The sequence below is a fragment of the Balaenoptera ricei genome, chromosome 15 (genome assembly GCF_028023285.1).
Source record: "Balaenoptera ricei isolate mBalRic1 chromosome 15, mBalRic1.hap2, whole genome shotgun sequence".
In the NCBI taxonomy this organism is placed as follows: domain Eukaryota; kingdom Metazoa; phylum Chordata; class Mammalia; order Artiodactyla; family Balaenopteridae; genus Balaenoptera; species Balaenoptera ricei.
In genome coordinates, this window is record NC_082653.1 from 9,946,204 (window position 1) to 9,967,942 (window position 21,739).

Sequence of the window (21,739 nt, forward strand, 5' to 3'; positions counted from 1 at the left end):
AGGCACGCGGGCTTCAGTAATTGTAGCGTGTGGGCTCACTAGTTGTGGCTCACGGGCTCTAGAGCACAGGCTCAGTAGTTGTGGCACACGGGCTTAGTTGCTGTGGGGCATGTGGGATCTTCCCGGACCAGGGCTCGAAACCGTGTCCCCTGCATTGGCAGGCGGATTCTTAACCATCGCGCCACCAGGGAAGCCCTACTACTCACTGTTTATGTGCATGATCTTATTTAATCCTCCCCCAAACCCTTGAGGTGGGGACCACATGGAGGAACCTGAAGCACAGAGAGGTGAAGCAGTTTGCCCGAAGTCACACAGCTGTGACGTGCCAGAGCTGAAATTCAGACCCAGGTCTTCCCTGACCCAAGATCATGCCCTCACTCATTATTCTATATTAATCTGAGTTGGACATGATACTAGTAGTGATGTTTACATGTCAAGCTATAGGAGGCACATCGTAAAGGATAAAGGATGATGTAGCTTCTGGAGGCTTGGCTTAAATGTGATGGACAGTGTGCCAGGGCATGTGCCAGCAGTCCTGCCAGGAATACCAGCTGATATGAGAGCATCATCATGACCCTCCAGGACATGTCCAGCCCTGCACACAAACTCTCAGATGTTAAATCAGCAAATCATATTAACATCGAGATTTACAGAACTGAAAAGGCAGGTGGTACCCCACTCTGCTGTTCAGAGCAGTATTTTACCCTACAGGACATAGCAAGTATCTGAATCATCTCAGAGGCAGTTTGATGTAGTGTTAAGAGTGTGGGCTCGGGAATTCCCTGGCGGTCCAATGGTTAGGACTCTGAGCTCTCGCTGCTGAGGACCCGAGTTTGATCCCTGTTTGGGAAACTAAAATCCCACAAGCGGTGGGGTGGGGTGCGGCCAAAAAAATATATAAAAAAGTGGAGAAAAGTTTAAATACATTTAAAAAACGGAGCGTGGGCTACGCACATGCCTGGGGTCCAATCCCAGCTTCACTACTTGCTAGCTGTGTGACCTTGGGCAAGTCACTTTACCTCTCTGTTTCCTCACCTATAAAAGAGGGGATAATAATAGAGTGGTTGTAGAACCTGTGCCATCGACATCAGGCATGAGTGAAATTGCAGCTTGCCCTCCATCTCCTATTGCTGACAATCCTTCAGTTCTACCATCTCCCACCTCCTTTCCCTCCTCCAGTCAGTAACTCTTCTTGCCTGTTCACTTGATGCCAGCCCCTGTATGCCAGCTGTTGTACTGTACTACTGTACTTTTCAAGGTACTGTACTGTAAGATTAAAAATGTTTTCTTTATTTTTTGTGTTTATTTTTTATGTATTATTTGTGTGAAAAGTATTATAAACCTAATATAGTACAGTACTATATAGCTGATTGTGTTAGTTGGGTACCTCGGCTAATTTTGTTGGACTTATGTACAAATTGGACTTATGAAAGCACTCTCAGAACGGAACTCATTCGTATGTAGGGGACTTACTGTATTGTAAATGGGATTGCTTTCTTAAATTCTTTTTTGGATTGTTCATTGCTAGTGTATAGAAATACAACTGCTTTATGTGTGTTGATCTTGTACTCTGTGAATTTTTAGCTTAAGTAGCTTTCTTGGAGATTCTCCAAGATTTTCAGTATTGTGTCATCTGCCAATAAATATAGTTTTACCTCTTCCTTTCCAAAAAAAAAAATAATAATAATAGAGTGGTTGTGAGGTTGCAACAGGATAACCTGGATAAAGGACTTAGATCAGTGCCAGCCATAGTGAGTTCCTAATAACCGTTAGTGGATAAAGTGATTACTGCCACCCATGATGGCCCAATATTGCTCATAAATAAAATTTTCTGATCAGAAATTTAATCTGGTAGAATACCATTATGTCTCAGTTTTTCCTACATAGATGCAGAAAATAGGTCCAGCCAGTGATCTCCAAAGTTTAAATCATGCACCCCAGTAGTTATAACATTTTTAGTCCACTCCCCGTATATGGGTGTGTTTATTTATTTATAAACTCTATGTATTTAGAACTCTACCACTTCAAACACTGTAATAGCTCTCATTTCACTCAGAGGAAAAGCCAGAGTACTTATAACAGCTGCAAAAGCCCACCCCAAATGAATTAGCCTCCTATTATTTCTCTGATTTCATCTCAATATTCATTCTGCTCCAGCCAACTCTGGTCTCCTGCTTCTTTGCAAACATCACTCAATCATGCATGCTCCCACCTTTGGACATTTGCATTGGTTGTTCCCTCTGCCTGGGAGCCTCTTTCCGCTGATTTCTGCAAGACTCACTCCCTCACCTCTAAGTCTGCACAAATGTCCTCTTCTCAATGAGACCCACCCATCTACCTACATAAAATTGCAACCACCCTTGCTGACTTCCACGCCCCCGTCCTGTTATTCTTTTCTGCTATAATAATCTGTACCTTCTACTATAGTATGTAATTTAATTACTTATATTTATTATTTGATATCTTTCCCTCCCTGCTAGGGCATAAGCTCCCTGAGGCCAGGGAATTGTGTTTTATTCACCAATGTAGCTCAGCCCATAAAACACTGCCTGGCACGTAGTATGTGCTCAATAAATATTTGTTGAGTTAAACCATTGGATGAATGAATGAATGTTTTTCTTCATGCATATGAGTCTAAATCCAGCAAGATAATTTTGTTTTGGTAGAAACTTTTAAGTTGTCCCTCAAGATCCCAACTCTCTTTCTTCCACATAATAGAATTTTCAGCTGGGCTGAAAATTTTCACCAAGAAAAAAAGGCTACATTTCCAAGCCTCCTATCTAGTTTAGCTGAGGTCATGTGACTACATTCTGGCTAATAGGATGTATAAAGAAGTGGCAGGTGGCAGATGAGTAGCTTTGCTGTCTTCTCTGCCCCTTCCTCCGTCTTGCTGCCTGGAACTTGGCTGCTGACATCTGGGGCCCTGAGGTCAGTCGAATCTGCAAAGCAGAGAAGAGAGAGAAGCAGCTTGGGTCCAAGGAGTTCATAGCAGCCCTAGACCACCTACCTAGCTTTCAATGGAAAGAAAATAAACTTCTATCTTGTTAAAGACACTATTTTTTTAAGGGCTTTCAGTATCCCTCTCTGCTGCAAATACATAATCCACTACTTTTAACATGGAATAAAAATTAAGTTAGGCTTCTGTTTAACTTCAACGTGCAATTGGCAAGCTTTTCCCAAACACCCAGCCAGCAGAGCAGCCCCCACTAGTTGATTTCTGTTGCTGAGCCTCCAATGTCTAACATTTCTGGAATCTGAGTCATGTATACTCCCTTGTGTTATTACACATAATATATTGTTATGACTTTAATCAAGGAAACATTTTTTCACTTGACTTATTAGTCGTGTTGCTTCTGGATGGTCAGAAACAGCCAAGAGTGCTAGCTAGGATTGCATCATTTTTGTCTGTTCCTTCCTCTGCAGACTGGTTTAAAATCAGATCAGCTAGATCCAGGCAGATACTGGGTCTTGCTTTCATTAGTTTCTGCATTTCATTTTTCAAAAGGAATCAGTTTCCAAGGCAGAGGAAGGAAATAAATACTGTTTGCTGGGTTTTGCTACTGAAGTGATGTAATTTACAAAACAGCAAAATTACAACCTAGAATCCTAAATAGCAATTATAATCTTAAAGAACAAGACAAAATTTTACTCTTAAGCCAACAGCAAAAATAAAGAGTGGGAAACATTGGTAAACTTCACACAAAATTTGACTACTAATTTAATCTCATTTGCCTAGAAGGGGAAAAAAACAAAAACAAAAACAGGCATTCTTTGACACTAAAATTGAAATAGAGAGAACTCTCACAGACAATAAATCCAATTCTAAAGGCCCCAAAGTGGGACAGTAGACATGGAAGGACCCAAAAACTCATAGGAATGAGGTTGCGGATTAACTTTCTAAGCCTAATGATAGATATGATCCTCCGCTAAACAAACAAACAAAAAAGCTAAGTAGGAATTCTCATTTCGTCCTTAAGACAATCCTAGATTTATTGTCTTGGACACACTCGGAGTGGTTTTATAACCCTCCCATTTGTTCTAATGCTCACAAACCATGGTTTAATTTTAGGTAAGTTATTAGTAAGCAAATTTTGGTCCTAAAAAAGGTGAACTTGCTCTTCGTTCAGGATATAGTAATTGAAGGAAGTCTTGGATCGGGGGACCAGTTAAATGCCCATCACCGTGGAATATGCTTTGGGAAACTTTGGCAAGGTCAGTTTTCCCAGAGTGAGGAATGGGCTCAAGGGGGTGGTCTGGAGATGAGTTTAGCTCCTGTGCTGGACAGTTTAGGTGGGGCATGGACAGGGCATTCAACAATGCTAAGAGGGTTTACCGTCAATCTGCCTGATTACATTAAGGAGAAAGCCTCTGTTTGGTGCTAATAGATCCTTAATGCCCTTCCACACTCACTAATTTCCCATTTAACAAAGCGATAGCAGCCCTGAGGTTTTGAGGCTTTAGTAGATGAGCATGCCTAACTAGGGTTTAATTTTTTTTAATTCATTTGCACCGTTACCTTCTATTTATGATAACTGATACTGAGTTCTTCATCATGACAGTGATAGACAAAATTTCCTTTTAAAATAAATACGTGTAAGTAAAAGAACATGAGTTAAACTGCTTTATGTGTATTAAGTAAACTATTGTATACTCAGATGTGGCAAGAATTTGATGGCGCTGCAAGAATGATGAATGCTGGGAAACGCTGGACTGGAGATCCTTTCTCTCCCTTTGTCTTCTGCCATCCTTTTCATATCCTTTAGGAGAGAACTCTGCATTGTGGTCTACACATGACGTCCTGCCATCTATCTTGAATGACAAACCAGTGAAGAGTGGTTTCTCCATTTTTAAATGGTTGAAAAAAAGAAGAAGAAGAATACTTTGTGACCCCTGAAAATCATATGAAATGTGATTTTCAGGATCCACAAATAAACTTTTATGGGCACACAGCCACACCCGTTGTTTATGCGTTACAGTCGCTTCCTCAACATAAAGGCAGAGTCGAGACCCAGACAGTGAAAATAAGATATCCAACTATTGGCAAAGCTGGGGTTTGCACACCTGTTGGGATTCACCCAAGGAGCATCTTATCTTTTTAAGGTTTTGTACTTTGCAGAATGCTTTTCCCATTTATGAGCTCATTTATCCATTGTTCCCTAAAATGCTCCGGGTGAACCACATTGGTTTTGCTACCTGGCTTTCAGCCCTTTTCTTCCAAAGAGAGGAACGAGGTGAGGGAGTGCCCAGCGTGAGTCTTACTGAGCTGCTGAATGAATTAAATGATACGTTAATTATTTTATTTTTGTGTTGTTTATTTCACTCATTATAAATATAGTCCATGTTCATAGAAGAGAAGGAGAAAAATATAGAAAAGTAAAATGGAAAAATCACCTGAAATTCTACCACTCAGCAATAGCAACTAATATCCTAATACACATACACATAAGTGTTTTTTTAAGCTGTAATCTGTGATGATACGGAACAGTCATCAGAAAATCAGAGTCCTCTGTGAACACTAATGAACATAAATCTTTTTACCTTGAGCTTCTAGAGTGTGTAAGCTCAACTCAAGACACCTGTTGAGAAATACAAAAGGACAAATTCTTCTATGGTTTAGTTCAGCTGGATGTTAAGGTCTTTAATCATGTTGTCTGATAAACCTACCTGGTTTTAACTTTAATATCACCTGGTTGGTGAAATACATGCTCACATGGAAAGATAACATTATGTTCACCGGGATTAATTAGTCAGAGTTTCCTCTCCTGACCTATTTCTTTAGGCTGTACTTTTATTTGCATAATTAAAAGGTTACTTATAAGCTGGAAAAACAGGTTTGATTTAGTTCAGATGTGTGACAACTGGTCACTTAGAAAGCATTCCTCTTGCTTCCAATATGGGGTAATACTTGTCAAACTAGTAACACGAGTTAGATTTTTTTTTTTAAATACACAGTCAGTAAGTTTAAGTTGATTGTAATTGTGTAAGGAAAAAAAAATTATCCTTAAAATAAGGTGGAGGTGGTGGAGTGCGAGTAGAATTTTAAATTTCTGTTTAAAGCTGTAGTGTCTTCAACACGCTTTCTATGAGTAAAATATGTAGAATGGTAATTTTAAAATAATAAAAGACATGGGACCAATAATGATAACGTTTTCTATTTGTTTTTACTTAGAAAACAGACAACATGGCCTACTGAATTTCACTGTCTATGAAACAGTTCTGGGTTTTTTATATTTAATTATAGTCTTTTTTCTTAAGTGTACGTTTTTCTCAATTAGAATCACAGAATCCTGCAATTATGCTTCTGACCTTTTCTTTTTCTTTTTTTTTTTTAAGAAAGCAGTTAGCTAACTTTTTTTTTTTAAGGGAATAGTTTTTATCTATTTATGTATTTATTTATTTATGGCTGTGTTGGGTCTTCGTTTCTGTGCGAGGGCTTTCTCCAGTTGCGGCAAGTGGGGGCCACTCTTCATCGCGGTGCGTGGGCCTCTCACTGTTGCGGCCTCTCTTGTTGCGGAGCACAGGCTCCAGACGCGCAGGCTCAGTAGTTGTGGCTCACGGGCCCAGTTGCTCCGCGGCATGTGGGATCTTCCCAGACCAGGGCTCAAACCCGTGTCCCCTGCATTGGCAGGCAGATTCTCAACGACTGCGCCACCAGGGAAGCCCCTGACTTTTTCTTTTAATGTTTTTCCCTGATGTAAAAACATCTTATACTCATTATAGAAAAACTGAAAAATACAGAAACATGTAAACTTATAATGAAGAAAATTAAAATTACCCCATAACTCAGAGATGATTTCTATTAATATTTTGGGGGTATTTCTTTCTAATGTTATATATATGTAAATGTTTTATATATGTGTGTGTGTGTGTTTTGTATACACACACACCGACAATTATCTTTTTCCATGTTACTACGAAATGTAGATCATATTGTATCAGTTATCATTATAATCACTTTACCATGTTGCTGCAAATTCTTCTTAATTCTCATTTGTAGAAGCTGGGTATGACTTTACTGAATATTAAATGTACCCAAGCTCATTTCATTATTGTTCCATTGTTGGACATTGAGATCTCCTTTAATTGGGGGGTAAAAAAATACAGCCTTTAAAAAATGTAAAGTCTGTAGAAATGCTTATGACAAGAGGAAAAATGTACATATTTGCAGGTGATAAGAGCTGACAACTGGGAGAAAACAAAGATAATAGACTTTGGGGATATAAGCTATTTGTTCCTGTTAGATTTCTATTTAATAAACAAGTGTTAATTCCCTATATCTTCGGACTTTTGAGTCACTCAGTGGGTAAAAGGTTTTTCTTTTCACTTCAAATAATGATAAAATTCCATACAATTTTAAACACTGACTTCAGATGGACATTTCAAATGATACATCATTCTTTTCGTTGTTATTTATAATAATAGTTATTGAGTACCTGGCATGGATTTTCTATTTGTCGTCTAATCCAGAGGTCAGTCAACTTTGTCTATAAAAGAACAAAGAGTAAATATTTTCGGTTTTGCAAGCCATACAGTCTCTGTGGCAACTACTCAACCTGCCTTTGAATGGAAAGTAGCCAAAGGCAGTGTGTAAAGGGGTGGGCGTGGCTATGTCCCAGTAAGACTTTGTGGACACTGAAATTTGAATTTCATGTAATTTTCATGTGTTACAAAATATTATTCTTCTTTTGATTTTTTTTTTCCCAGCCATTTAAAAATGTAAAAATCATTCTTAGTTCACACCTGTGCCAAACAGTTGGTGGAACGTATCGGGCCCATGGGCCAGTTTGTGCAGTCCTGTTCTAACCTAATCTTCTCAACAAACCTATGAACAGAAATTACTTTGCATCATTTTGTGAATGAGGAAACTGAGGCTCAGAAAGTTTAAATAACTTGCCCAAGGTCACACAGCCAGAAAGTGACAGGGCCAGGATTTAAACCCAGCTCGCTGATGGCAAAGCTCTCATGCCTTTTCGGAGCTGGGTGGTTAGAAGCAATCATGTGACCTCTTCAAACCTCAGTCTTCCCATCGGTAAACTGGGAATCATGAAAAAGTAGCTTTCCATCAAACAGCGGTGAGAATTTGTCATAACAAAGCTTGTTCTTGGCAGTACTAACAGGTGAAAAAAATGCAACCAAGTATTATCTTGTGTTATAATTACTTCTATACAGAGAGGTAGTGACTGAAAGGGTAGAGTTTGGAATAGAACTGTTCGGGTTCAGATCCTGCCTCTACCAGGACCTCAAGCAATGTAAGGTCTTGTACCTTAGTTTCTTATCTATAAAATGGATGATAACCATAGGTCATTAAGGGATTAAATGAGTAAATACAGGTAAAGTAGGTAGATCTGGACTAAGTAGACCTGGCACAGTCAATCAGTTTGAGCCAGTATCATTCTATCTTCTCTTCCTGCACTTCCTGAATAATTCATAACCACAGCATCTGACTTTGCAGCCCTCACACAATGTCAGGCACATCAACATGAGCTCCAAAAATGGTGCTACAGAATGAATGAATGAATAAATGAACAAACAGAATGAATAGATGAACAAACAGACAAATGAATGAAAAAAATAGTGAAAAAATTAAAGTCAAAATTTCAGTGGTGGTTAATTTTTGGAATCTGGTACCATGAGAGCCAGCTTTATTTCTTCTTTCTAATATATTCACTGCATCCTCAATGTAGTCGATGGTCAACATAGACCTTGTCTTGTCTGGGTCATTAATCCATGTCCAGTGCATGCTTAGAGGTAGAGTTCTTAGCGTCTTAGAGGATCTTGTGGAGGCCCAACTGGGGCAGAAACATGTTTTCAGCGTTAGAACTAGAAGAAACTCAACAAATGACCTTTTCCTGTGGTTCCCCCAGAGTTAAATGTCTCTGATCAAAATGTGTGGCAAGATATAGGATTCCCAACTTTTTATTATACAAACCAAAAGGACCTTAAATTAAAAGAGTAGCAGCTACCAACACCATCATTTCACTTTAGGATGGGTATTGTAATACCAAAGTTAGGAAAAAAAGGACAATTTCTGAATAAAGGGTATTCTTTTCATTGAATAAATCTAGCTCTATTTTTAAAAACAAAAGCAAAAATTCAAATCCCAGCTCTACCACTTCCTAGCTCTGTGGCCTTGAAGAAATCACTTCTCTTAGCCTCAGTGTACTCATCTATAAAATGGGAAAAATACTACTAATAATACCTGCCCTAGGATGTGGCTGTGAACATTCAATAACGTGTTGCTTATAAACAGCACCTTAGCGTGGTATACATCAGGGTTTCTCAGCCTCAGCACCACTGACGCTTTGGGCCACGTCATTCTCCAGGGTGGGGTCTGTCCTGTGCATTGAAGCATGTTTAGCAGCATCCCTGGTCTCCGCTCACTAGATGCCAGTAATAATCTCACCCTCCCTTCTCACCCAGTTGTGAAAACCATAAGTGTCTTTGGACATTCCCAAATGTTCCCTGAGGGGTAAAACTGCCCCTGACCTAGAACCACTGGCTTACATATCCCCCCCTCCATGACTGGTCCAGTTTCCTGATCTGTATTTAGAACCACTGGTATATTCCAAACCTCGCCTGTTACAGATGAGGAAACCAAAGCCCAGAGTGATCTTCCTGTAGTTATTGCATTAGTTTCCTAGAGTTGCCATAACAAAGTACCGCAAACTGAATGGTTTAACACAACAGAAGTTTATTTTCTCAGAGTTGTGGAGGACACAAGTCCTAAATCAAAGTGTCAGCAGGGCCATTCTCCCTCCAGAGGTTCTAGGGAAGAATCCTTCCTTGCCTCCTCCAGTTCCTGGTGGCTCCTTGCGTTCCTTGGCTTGTGGCCACATCACTCCAATCTCTGCCTGTGTCTTCACATGGACTTCCTTTCTATATCTCTATCTTCTCCTTTTTTTTATAAGGACCTTTGTCATTGGATTTAGGGCCCACCCCGATAATCCAGAATTATCTCATCTTGAGATCCTTAACTTTATTATTTGCAAAGACCCTTTGTCCAAATAAGGTTGTATTCAAGGTACCAAGGATTAGGACTTGGACCTGTATTTTGGGGGAAGCACAGTTCAACCCTCTGCAGTTATAAAGCTTGTTGGTGATAGGGCTAGAACCAAGGCTGAAGTATTCTCTCAGGATGATTACTTATTCTCTCTAAATTTCAATTTCCTTATTTGTAAAATTGGCCTAAGTAAGGGATCCACCTCATTGGGTAGTTGGGTTCATAGCAACCCAGTTTGTGATCCTAGTTTTACACATGAAAGTACAATGTCTGGTTTATAGCAAGTGCTCTGGAAAGGTTAGCTATTGGCTGTCATAGTCATTATCATCCGTTTTATTATGATTTGCTCTTCCCTTCAATTAAGTCAACAGAATATCGGTAGGGAAAGATGGCCTCAAGCTACAAACTAGATGTAACATCAACAATTCAATTCTCTGTCTTATAGTATTATTTCCCCCCATGGAAGTTGGTGCAGGATGTGGAACCAGGGGTTCACCTTGGAGAGAAAAGTAATAAGTAATGTCAGGAAAGCACACTGTGTACTTTTCTCTTCGTTGCCTGTAAACCGTCAAGAAAGATGACATTTCTTTTTTTCACGATTAGACTTGAAACTCCTGACATCAGTGTTCAGTTACTTTTAAACAGACAGACGGTCTCAGGAAGGATTTTAACCCAGAAGAACGTGTGTTCTGTGCAACTCTCTTCTTCTGGCAAGTTCTGACTGGGAGAAATTTACATACAAATTGATTTCATGCCCTTTTCTTTGTCAAGCTTAGGCTGTTTAAATTTATCTCTTTCCATCTTTAGTAACCCCAATTGAGTTACTAGTTAAAATATACCCTGCTAGTCTCACTAATCTGACTACCTGTAATTGGAGGATTTAATTACCAGCAGTACTTTTGTAATGGAACGATCCTGCCTTGCAGTTTAGCGTCTCAGTTTATCTCCTTGGCAGCAGCAAGGTTATTTGAAAGCCTGAAATATGAAGACACAGGGCAATGCAGTAGAGAGTCTAGGGATTTCTGGAGTGAACTGCACTTAGCCAGCTTCACAGGTGAACTTTGCCTGAAACAAGACTACAAGCAAAGATCTTGATCACATACACAACTGCTACCTTCCCTTTCTTCCTTGAAATAAGACCTCCAATTTTATTCAGGTATCTGGAGGTGGGTGCTCAAGGAAAGTGAGCTCCCACCACCTTTCCACCCATCCATTGAGCCCTTTTGCCAGAGAATGTTCTAGAAGTGGGCATGTAACCCAGTTCTGGCCACAGACAAAGGGGAAAACCTGCTGGAGGACTTTGCAAGAAAGTTTTCTTCCTCTATAAAGAGGGATGCTCAAGGATAGATCCCCTTTTCCTTCCTTTAACATTGCTGTAGGAGGGAGTGCTGAGGCTACAGCACTTCCTGTGACTATGAGGACACTCGCTCAGGGCAAAGCGAAAGTGACAAGGATGATGGGATGGAAAGATGGAGAGGGCTGGTTTCTTGATGGTGTTGGTGATCTCCTGAACCAGTCTTGGAACAACCAGCCTCTGGGTTTTGTTAAGTGAAGGAAAAGATGACCTTATTGTTTGAGCCAAATTTCGTGCAGCTATTGGGACTTGTGGCTGAAAACATCCTGATAAAGGGAATAGTCACAATATTTCCCTCTCCTGGCTCCCTTGACAGAGTGAGAAATGGAACTGCCTCAAACTTTAAATAAGGCATATTGTAGAGCAGTCCTAAAACTTATGTGATTCACCTCCACCCTGGTGGCTAAGGACGCAGGCTTTGGAAGTCACCTGTGCTGGGTTCAAAATCCCGCTCAGCTACATACCTGTGACTTTACCTGTAAAATGGAAATAACACCCAGAGAGAGGGCCATTCACATGCTTTCTGTATGGAGGGTGGTCTCCTCCCTCATGTAGTGCTTTTTTTGTTTTGTTTTTTTAAATTGTATTAGTCAGCTTAGGCTTCCATCATAGAAAATCACAGACTGGGGTTTTTTTTTCTTTTTTTAATTTTTATTTATTTATTTTTGGCTGTGTTGGGTCTTCGTTTCTGTGCTAGGGCTTTCTCTAGTTGCGACAGGCGGGGGCCACTCTTCATCGCGGTGCGCGGGCCTCTCATTATCACGGCCTCTCTTGTTGCGGAGCACAGGCTCCAGACGCGCAGGCTCAGTAATTGTGGCTCACGGGCCCAGTTGCTCCGCGGCACGTGGGATCTTCCCAGACCAGGGCTCGAACCCCTGTCCCCTGCATTGGCAGGCAGATTCTCAACCACTGCGCCACCAGGGAAGCCCCAGACTGGGTGTTTTAACCACAAAAATTTATCCTGTCATACTTCTGGAGGCTGGAAGTCCAAGATCAAGGTTGGTTTCTGGTGAGGGCTGTCTCCTCGACTTGCAGGTGGTGCCTTCTTGCCATGTCCTCACGTGGCCTTTTCTCTGTGCATGGATGGGGAGAGAGAGATCTCTGGTGTCTCCTCCTCTTCTTAGAAAGATACCAATCTTATCTGATTAGGGCCCCACCCTTATGACTTCAAGACCTTAAAGGCCCCGTCTCCAAAGAGTCATGTTAAGTGTGAGAGCTTCAACACAAATTTTGTTTATTTTTAAAAATATTTATTTATTTATTTGGTTGCACTGGGTCTTAGTTATGGCAGGTGGGCTCCTTAGTTGCAGCATGCGACCTCTCAGTTGCAGCATCCATGTGAGATCTAGTTCCCTGACCAGGGATCGAGCCTGGGCCCCCTGCGTTGGGAGCATGGGTTCTAAACCACTGTACCACCAGGGAAGTCCCCTCAGCATGAATTTTAGAGGGACACAAGTTAGTCCTCAATAGTTATCAATTTCCTAATTTTCAAATTTTTCGCAATTGTTTTCTTTAGGCATATATTGAAAAGACTGTTTTTCAAAGCAAATTGAGAGATTGGACTTGAAGGTTTGTGTAACATTCTAGGCAAACTGTAGGAAAACTCATTTTTTGAAAAAATGGATTTTTAAAAAAAAAATACAGATTTTGGTTCAAATTCCAGCTTTACCATTTATTTAGCTCTGTGACCTTGGGAAAGTTGCTTAGCTTCTCTGAGTCTAAGTTTTCATATCCATGAAATAAAGATAATACTGTACCCATCCTCCCCACCTCTACTGGGTTATTGGGAGGAATCAGGGAGCTAACATGTGTAAAGAACTTAGCACCATGGCTGGCAAACAATAGGCTCTCAAGAGACATGATTCTTTTTTTTTTTTTTAAGAAATTTATTTTATTTTATTTTATTTTATTTTTGGCTGCATTGGGTCTTCGTTGCTGCACGCGGGCTTTTCTCTGGTTGCGGCAAGCAGGGACTACTCTTTGCTGCGGTGCGCGGGCTTCTCATTGCCCTGGCTTCTCTTGTTGGGAGCACGGGCTCTAGGTGCGTGGGCTTCAGTAGTTGTGGCACACGGGGCTCAGTAGTTGTGGCTCGCGGGCTCTAGAGCACAGGCTCAGTAGTTGTGGTGCATGGGCTTAGTTGCTCCGCGGCATGTAGGATCTTCCCAAATCAGGGCTCGAACCTGTGTCTCCTGCATTGGCAGGCTGATTCTTAACCACTGCGCCACCAGGGAAGCCCGAGACATGATTCTTTAGGTTTTAAACACGAGTGCACTCAATTAGGTGAAAAGGAGTTCAAGTTGCATTCTAGAAAAAAATTACCATTTCTCAAGGGAAAAAAAAGAGCTGTGTAAGTAATTGTTGGCTATTTTTATGATTCTTTTTGGGAATGCAAAGGGAAGATTGCTTTTATCATTCTTTTTACTGTGACTGTAGGTTTAAACAGGGCTCAGAATTCCCAAAAATGCATATTCTTAAAATGACCCCCAATTTGTTTCCACTGAGCCTGCAAACATAGATATCTCGCTAAGGACCCAGCTATAAATTCTTTCCTGGAAAACTTGTATATAATTTGTACTTTAGCCTTGGGGCTAATATCACAGAATCTCAATGTGTTTATTTGAAAATCATCTTTGGGACTTCCCTGGAGGTCCAATGGTTAAGACTCTGCACTTCCACTGCAGGGGGCACGGATTCGATCCCTGGTGGGAGAACTAAGATCCCGCATGCTGTGCAGTGAGGCCAAAAAAAAAAAAAAATCATCTTCTCTGCATCCTCTCTCTTATAACTATTAAGTAGATTGTTGAGAAAGTAATAACCTTCCAAAACTCAATCGAGGAATCATTGTGTAAGTAAAGAAAAATATAATGTTTTCTCTAGGCTGTTTTCTCTAGTAGCCACTCAGATTTGGTTAGCTTAAAACATTTTAAATATCATCACCCCATTTCTAAACTTTGCCAAAATTCTTCAGCTCTTTGTGAAGGACTGTAGACAGAGGATATTTTTTCTAATTATTTGCCTTTTGGACTTTGATTACCTGGCACTGAAACTAGATACAGTCTTTCTGAAATGGAGCCTCAAGCTATAGGCCTGTTCTCCTATTTTCAAATCCTCTGCTGTGTAACTTTTGGTTTGTTGCTTAACCTCTCTTTGCCTCAGCCTCCTCATCTGTAAACTGAGGATTATGGCGGCCACCACCATATAGGAGTATGGTGAATATTAAATGATTTAATCCATGTAAAAATATTTAACATAGTTCCTGGCACAGAGTAAATATTTGCATCACATGAACACTTAACTTATGGGAAAAGTCAACCACAGGAGCTGGGGAAATTAATGAGAGAGAATAATGTGTACAGCATAAGTGATTCCACAGGCCGATATGCTCAAGGGGGCCCCGACATGAGCTGGGGTGGGGAGGAGCCTCTGACTATGCCATCCCTTCCCGCAGCCTCGGTCCCAGGTGCAGGCATCTCACCTCCAGGGGTCAGGTGTTTAAAGATGCGTTTATCGTGGAGCTGTGGTCCCCACATGGGTAGCCAGCCACGTCAGTGGACACTCAACCAAAGGGACAACCGTGCATCCCATAGCTGTCCTCAACCTGAAGGCCCTTCCTAAGGGGACTTCAGAGGTAATTCTGACCCTATATTTCACTAGTTACAATTCAAACATTTTCCCCACATTTTAACATCTCTGAAATCAGGATACATCTATAATCATTGGTGTGTCATAGTTTAATTGAAGGCATTTTCTCTTCTCTAGTGATGTATAAAATAACGACGTGAAATAAATAAATAAACAAATAAATAAATAAAATAACGACATGATATATGCACACGTCACCCTGAATGCCGACTCTGATCACTGGCACAGGAGCTAACTCCACTGTATGCATCAGCCACTATTACCCTTACAGTGTCTGTCTTTCCCTACCTCATCCACTCCCTAAATATTCTGCTTTTGGGAATGTATTCCTAACTCAATTTCACGAGTCACATAGTTGTAGCCAGAACAGTCAACCTCTCAGTGGCTGAATTCTTCCGTATTAGACATTCTTCCTTCTTGCTCCCTCACCAAGCCATCCTGCAGAAAGGCAGGATGCTAAGGAAGACGCACGCTTCTTGCAGAAAACCCACATTCATTCAAAGGCAAAGCAGAACAAAAGAACACCGGTAAGCTACCCCAGCCACGGCCACTTTGTAGGAAACCATGAAAATCAAGCCGGAGCAAGCTTGTGAACAAAAGGTGAGGACCGTGAGCTTAGCTAGGTGGTCTGAAAATGTAAACAAACAAATGAGTAAATTTCCACAGAATGTCTTTTGTAAAACACCGTTCCCAACGTCACTACCCAGCCCTGAAAAGACAATCTGTTCAGAGCAACTGGGACTTTTGAGATGGAGCCTTTTACTGGAATGTTAGAAAGAGAAAAGGGCCTTGATAGGAAAAATGAGATTGCCACATGATAGGTAATTTATTACTCATCATTTATATCATGAGTCACAGCTAACCAGAGTTATCTTATCAATACAGCGCTTGCAAAGAAACTATATGGAATAAGTCCCCGCGCATTTAATTCTGCAACCCTCTCCTTCCTTCCTACACAATCAGGGTTCTGGGATAAAAATATAAATTGAAAGAAAATATAATGGACTCTGAAGGAGCATTTTGCTTCCTCCTCTGTAACTGGGGAACCGTAATAATAATTCCTGTTTCACTGGAGCTTTGAGAGGATTCAAAGAAAGATACTCTTTGAGAATTCCTTTTTAAGTGTAAATCACTGCTTCATTTGTGTTATCAATAGGCCTTAAGAGAGGTTCAGACCTGTGCTGCCCAGTAGAAATATAGTGTGAGCCACATATGTAATTTTAAACTTTCTAGTAGCTTTCTTTCAAAAAAAGTTAAAAGGTAAAATTAATTTTAATAATATATAACCAAATATAGCAAAATATTGTTTTAACACATCATCTATACAAAAAATTATTAATTCAATATTTTACTTTTTTTCATACTAAGTCTTTGAAATCAGGGGTGTATTGTAAACTTAGGGTACATCTCAACCCAGACCAGCCACATCTCAAGTGCCCAGGAGCCACAGGTCCCAGGGGTGCCAGAATGGACAGCAGGCATCAAGAGAGAGCTTGTAAGAATGATCTCCAGCTCCTTCCCCTTCTATTCAAAGAAACTTTTTAATTAAAGTTGTAAAGTTGTTGAATAGGTATTGAATATACATGATACAAGTTCAGCAGGTATGAAATTCTATACAGCGTAAAGTAAATCTCACTCCCTCCTTTGTCTTCCAGAAAATGAGTTTCTGTCCCCAGAGGCAGCCTCAGTTAATAGATTCTCAGAGTCTCCTGCCTCCTTCTAGAAATATTCTAAACAAATAAAAGCATATATTTATGTACATATCCATACACACGTGTCTACATAGTTACCTAAATATATACATATACATATTTTTTTTTACTCTCTTTTCTACACAAATGTGAGCATTCTATACGCACCTTCCAGACCTTGAGTTCTTTCACTTAACACTAACCTTGCTACTTACTAGTTGTGTAACACTGGGCGAGTTATTAAATTTCTCTGTGCCTCCATTTCCTCCTCTGTGAAGTGGAGGGGACGATACCTAAATACTCCAGAGGGTTACTGAGAGGATTAAGCAAGTGAAGAAGCACCTACAACTTAGAATAACACCCGGCACATTCAATAAATATTAGACTTTCTTTTTAGTAGCCACAGTAGTCCATTGCATGGCTCTACTCTAAGCGATGGAAACAGCCCCCTTTCATGGGCACTTAGTTTGCTTTTCCCCCCAGTCTCTTGCTCTTACAAAGAACATCTCAGTGACTAGTCTTGTACATATGTCATCTTGTCCATGTGCAAATACACTAGAGGATCAATCCCAGAATTAGAATTTCTCGGTCTGAAGGTATGTGTGTGTTTAAGTTGGGTTTCACGGCCATATTATCTTCACGGGAGATCCCACCAGTTTACAGTCCCACCGGTGGCGTGGGAGGGGTGCCTGTTTCTCACAGCCTCACTCTCACGGGACACGTCCACTTTGTTTTTCTTCTGCCAGTGTGATAGGTGGGAGACACTACATCATCGAGGTTTTCATTTGTCTTTCCCTTATGGTGAGGCTGGGCGTCTTTTCATACGTCTAGGGGTTACTTAAATTTCCTTTTTTGGGAACCTTTGCACATTTTTCTACTGGATTATTGCACTAAACCTTTTTTGACCCTGTCTACCCCACAAACCTTTAGGCCCTCTCTCTGCAGATCACCTGGATGCCTTTTCCCCCGCACCCTTCCCTGGCAGTAATCTAGACTGCCTTTCTGGTGTTATCTTGAGCTATAATTTCAATCTCATATTGTTCAGTTTTCACACAAAATAGCATATGTCCTTGCTCAAATCGTAAGTATCTCCAGGGCAGGAGTGGACTTCATGTTCTGAGAATGCCCGGCTCTCAGCCATGAATAAGGCAGGCATCTGATGAATACTTTTCAAATTTAATTTTGTAATTGAAAATCAGTGGCAGATAGTTATAGAAAAAAGAACATCACTCTTCCAACATTTTCTTTTTCAAATTATTCAAATTATTTAATTTATTCCATGATTAAAATTACAAAATGTTTAGCTCTTATTATTTTAAAATTATTAAAACTATTGGGGTTTTATTAAATTACTAAAATTTCAGCACCTCAGGAGCAAAGACAGTTTCTCTCTCCCCAAAGAGAACTAAACAGTTTGTTAAACACCTTTAAAGAGTTTACCTATGATGATACAAACTTATATAACAAGTATAGGGTGTGTGTGTGTGTGTGTGTGTGTGTAAACAGAAACACATATGGTTTGGGAAAGGTTGTTAGCAAAAATCAGATCCTACATTTTGTTTTTCAATTTGTGATTCTTTTACTTCAAGCATTTATTCAACAAATATTTATTGAGCACTTACTATGTGCCAGGAGTCATGTTTTGTTTTGTTTTGTTTGCTTGGATGTGCATTTCTTTTTTGTTTTTGGTTTTTAAAAAGTGATTTCTGTGATCAAGGAAGTTTGGGAAACAACGAGATGGTCACAGAATCCTGGGTTTAGAATAACCTTCCAGATTTCTTTTCCCCTGTCTCCAGAGCATCTGACAAATCCACGTCAGTCTAGAATCTATCGTAGTTTAAAAGGCCTCCAGTGAAAGCGACTTCACTGCAATCTTTAGCACCTCTTCTAGAGTTTGCTCAGTTCCGTGTTCTTTGAAGGAAATGATCTCTGTAACAGATAATAAATGATGCACTAAAGTGCATCATCAGGTCCATAGCATGGACCTGTGTCAAAGGAATAAAACATGGTGACATATTAGATTTAGGAGATGTGTTAGGATCAAAGAATCTAGTCCCAATAGTTGTTGAATCTGCTTGTGCAGACATGTAACTTTGCTGTAGAAGACATTCAGCTCCCGTGAGCCTTCATTTTCAAAGCCAGTACTAAAAGCTAATGTGTAGAGGGAAAAAAATCAAGTATGATCAAAAATTACCCTTGACCATCCTTTCTGTTATCATAGTAGAGCAGGCAGGGACCAGACAAATCTTAGGACCAGGAAATGCCCACTTCATCTCTTCCTTGAAATAGTGCACACGATTGCCTGGGTAATTTAAATCATTCTTTTTTCTCTCTCCCTCTTTTCTCTCCACACACATATAGTAGAATTCAGGGAGGTGAAATGGACCTAGAGGTGGCTGTACTTTAATAATAACTACCCTGTATGCTTCTTCTGAGGATTAAAAATATAATTCGTGTAAAGCAGCTAGTTCAGGGCTTGGCACATGGTAAACATCCAACAAATTTTAGCTCTCATCACTATTCCTACTATTACTTCTCTACTGAAAAAATGTTCCTTCTTTTGAGAAATTCTTGAAGCCAGATTTCACATTTCATTCTGTCTTAGTCACCCAAGCCCACTTCCAGCAACAATGCAGACATATAATTTTGTCTTCATCCCATGAGTAGTTTCATGGCACAGTCACTGGCAAATAAGTGATCGATAAACACTTGTTAGATGAATTACAAAATCTGTGGTTCAGAAGTGATAAGGGCAAAATAAAGGAGGAAGATCATCTGATAATAGCACTTGCCTAATACCATCAAGATTTTTAAAAAATAAGTCTGATGTTTAATAAATGTCTAAATTGGCTTTAGCTTTTAAAAAGGCCATATACTCTTACATTTTTTCTGTATTTCTTACACTCCTACCCTGTGCCAGGCTCTGAGCTAGGCCCAGAGATCTGGTAATGACAGATAAGAGCCCTTGGAGACCCGTAGGGGAGAAAGCAATAAAGTGACTGAAGAGGAAACCAACCTCTACAGGGATTCGGGAAGGGCCTCCCAGGGGGAGTATATTTGAGCTGAGATCTGCAGTGATAACTTAGTGTCAAAATGTAGTACCAGTGTAAAAAATAAAAATGTTTAAACGTGTGATAGAGTCTGAAGATAACAGCTTCATTTGCATTCTCCCCTTTAAAGAAAAATCATGGCAAAGCATTTAAAAGTCTGATTTAGAAAGAATGCAGACAAAGGGGACCCCCTTTGAACTGCTATTTGGGAGTAGAAATTGATACAACACTTTGGAAAACAATTGATGACATCTAGTTAAAGCTGAGGGTGTGGGGCTTCCCTGGTGGTGCAGTGGTTAAGAATCTGCCTGCCAATGCAGGGGACATGGGTTCGATCCCTGGTCCGGGAAGATCCCACATGCCATGGAGCAGCTAAGCCCGTGCGCCACAACTACTGAGCCTGCGCTCTGGAGCCAGCGTACCACAACTACTGAGCCCACGAGCCACAACTACTGAGCCCACGTACCACAACTACTGAAGCCTGCACACCTAGAGCCCATGCTCCACAACAAGAGAAGCCATCACAATGAGAAGCCCGCTCACCGCAATGAAGAGTAGCCCCCACTCGCCACAAGTAAAAGAAAGCCCGTGCACAGCAATGAGGACCCAACGCAGCCAAAAATAAAATTAATTAATTAATTAATTAAAATATATATATATCACCTCTTAGGGAAGTAAGGAAGTAATTGTAAAGTCAAACTATAAGACAAAAGGAATTAACTCCACAAATATTTACAGAAGACTTAAAATGTGCCAGGTACTAGTCAAGGCTCTAAGAAAGCCATGGTGAATGAAACCATCAAAGACTGTGGCCTCATGGACATAATGGAGGAAGACACAGCAGAAACAAATAAAAAGCCCCAGCACTTGCTGCATACTTAATGTATATACCCAGTTTGTGATGCTGGTTTTACGTAAGAGGAAACTGAGCCTCAGAGAAATTGTCATTTGTCAGCTAGTAAGATGCAGGACATACTAGCCCAATGCCTTAGTCCCTGGACTCCACTTGAGTCCATGCCTACCCTCCCCACTGGACCCCATGGGAAGACAGATACGAGTTTTCATTTAGCACGCTGCCCACTGCCTGGCTGAGAAGGAGTTGCATAGTTTTGGGGTGAGAGTAGGGAGATTGGAGAGCCATCCAGAACTAAAATCTGCAGAGAAGACTGGGAGAAGAAACAGATTTCAGAATTAGCTACTCAGATATGGGAAGAGAGCCCATGGAAATAGGAAGAAAGAAGGCCCCTTTCTCCATGCTAAGCACTGCCTTGAGCACCTTACCTGCCTTCTCTCCTTTCATCCTTGAAGAAAATCCCACAGCTAGTCCTTGGCAGCTCTAGAGTTTGAACCTGGCTGTCTCCAGAACTGAAATAACACTCAACCACTGAAATAACAAAATCAGACAAAATTCTGACATGCCTTCCATAAGGGGGCAGTAGGAAGAAAAGTGAAGGTGGGCAGAGGAAAATCAAAATCAGGTGTCCCCTGTTAATTTTTATCCTCCACTGATGAGGAAGTCCTGGTCTGGGAAGCAGCAGCCCACAGGCTGGAAAAAGGAATACTGACATCATTGTGCCCAGGGGTCATGCCTCCTGCTTCCGGAAGAGAATGACCCTCATGGGGACACTGTGCTGAATTTGTCTTTTGCTACATTTTTTTCTAACGGAAAGTGTAAACATACAGAAACGTAGAAAAAAAATAATATAATGAGTATCCCTGTACCCTTCACCCACAATAAATGACTGTTAACATTCCATATTAGCTTTAAGACATTTCTATTTTTTTAATTTTCAGATAGGTGATTTCCTTTTATTTCCATCTTTCTTTACATTTACCTTGTTTCTCTTTCTGCTAAATTCCTAAGTTAAATGTTAACTTATTTATCCTCCATCTTTCTTTCCTAAAAATACATTCAAAGCTCTATATTTTCCTTCTATCACTGCAGGTGCATCTCACATTTTTTTAAAAAAGGCAATTCTGTTTATGTACATGCATGCATAAT

At 40.4% G+C, this 21,739-nt stretch overlaps 1 long non-coding RNA gene across 1 annotated transcript; it reads right to left on the reverse strand.

Annotated features, from left to right (window-relative positions):
* Positions 1-1,952: 1,952 nt before the first annotated feature.
* Positions 1,953-21,085, reverse strand: LOC132349400 (uncharacterized). Its single transcript, XR_009497664.1, has 2 exons — positions 21,019-21,085; positions 1,953-2,939 (listed from the first exon to the last, which is right to left on the reverse strand). It is a non-coding gene; the product is annotated as an uncharacterized LOC132349400 (long non-coding RNA).
* Between the last annotated feature and the right edge of the window lie 654 nt (positions 21,086-21,739).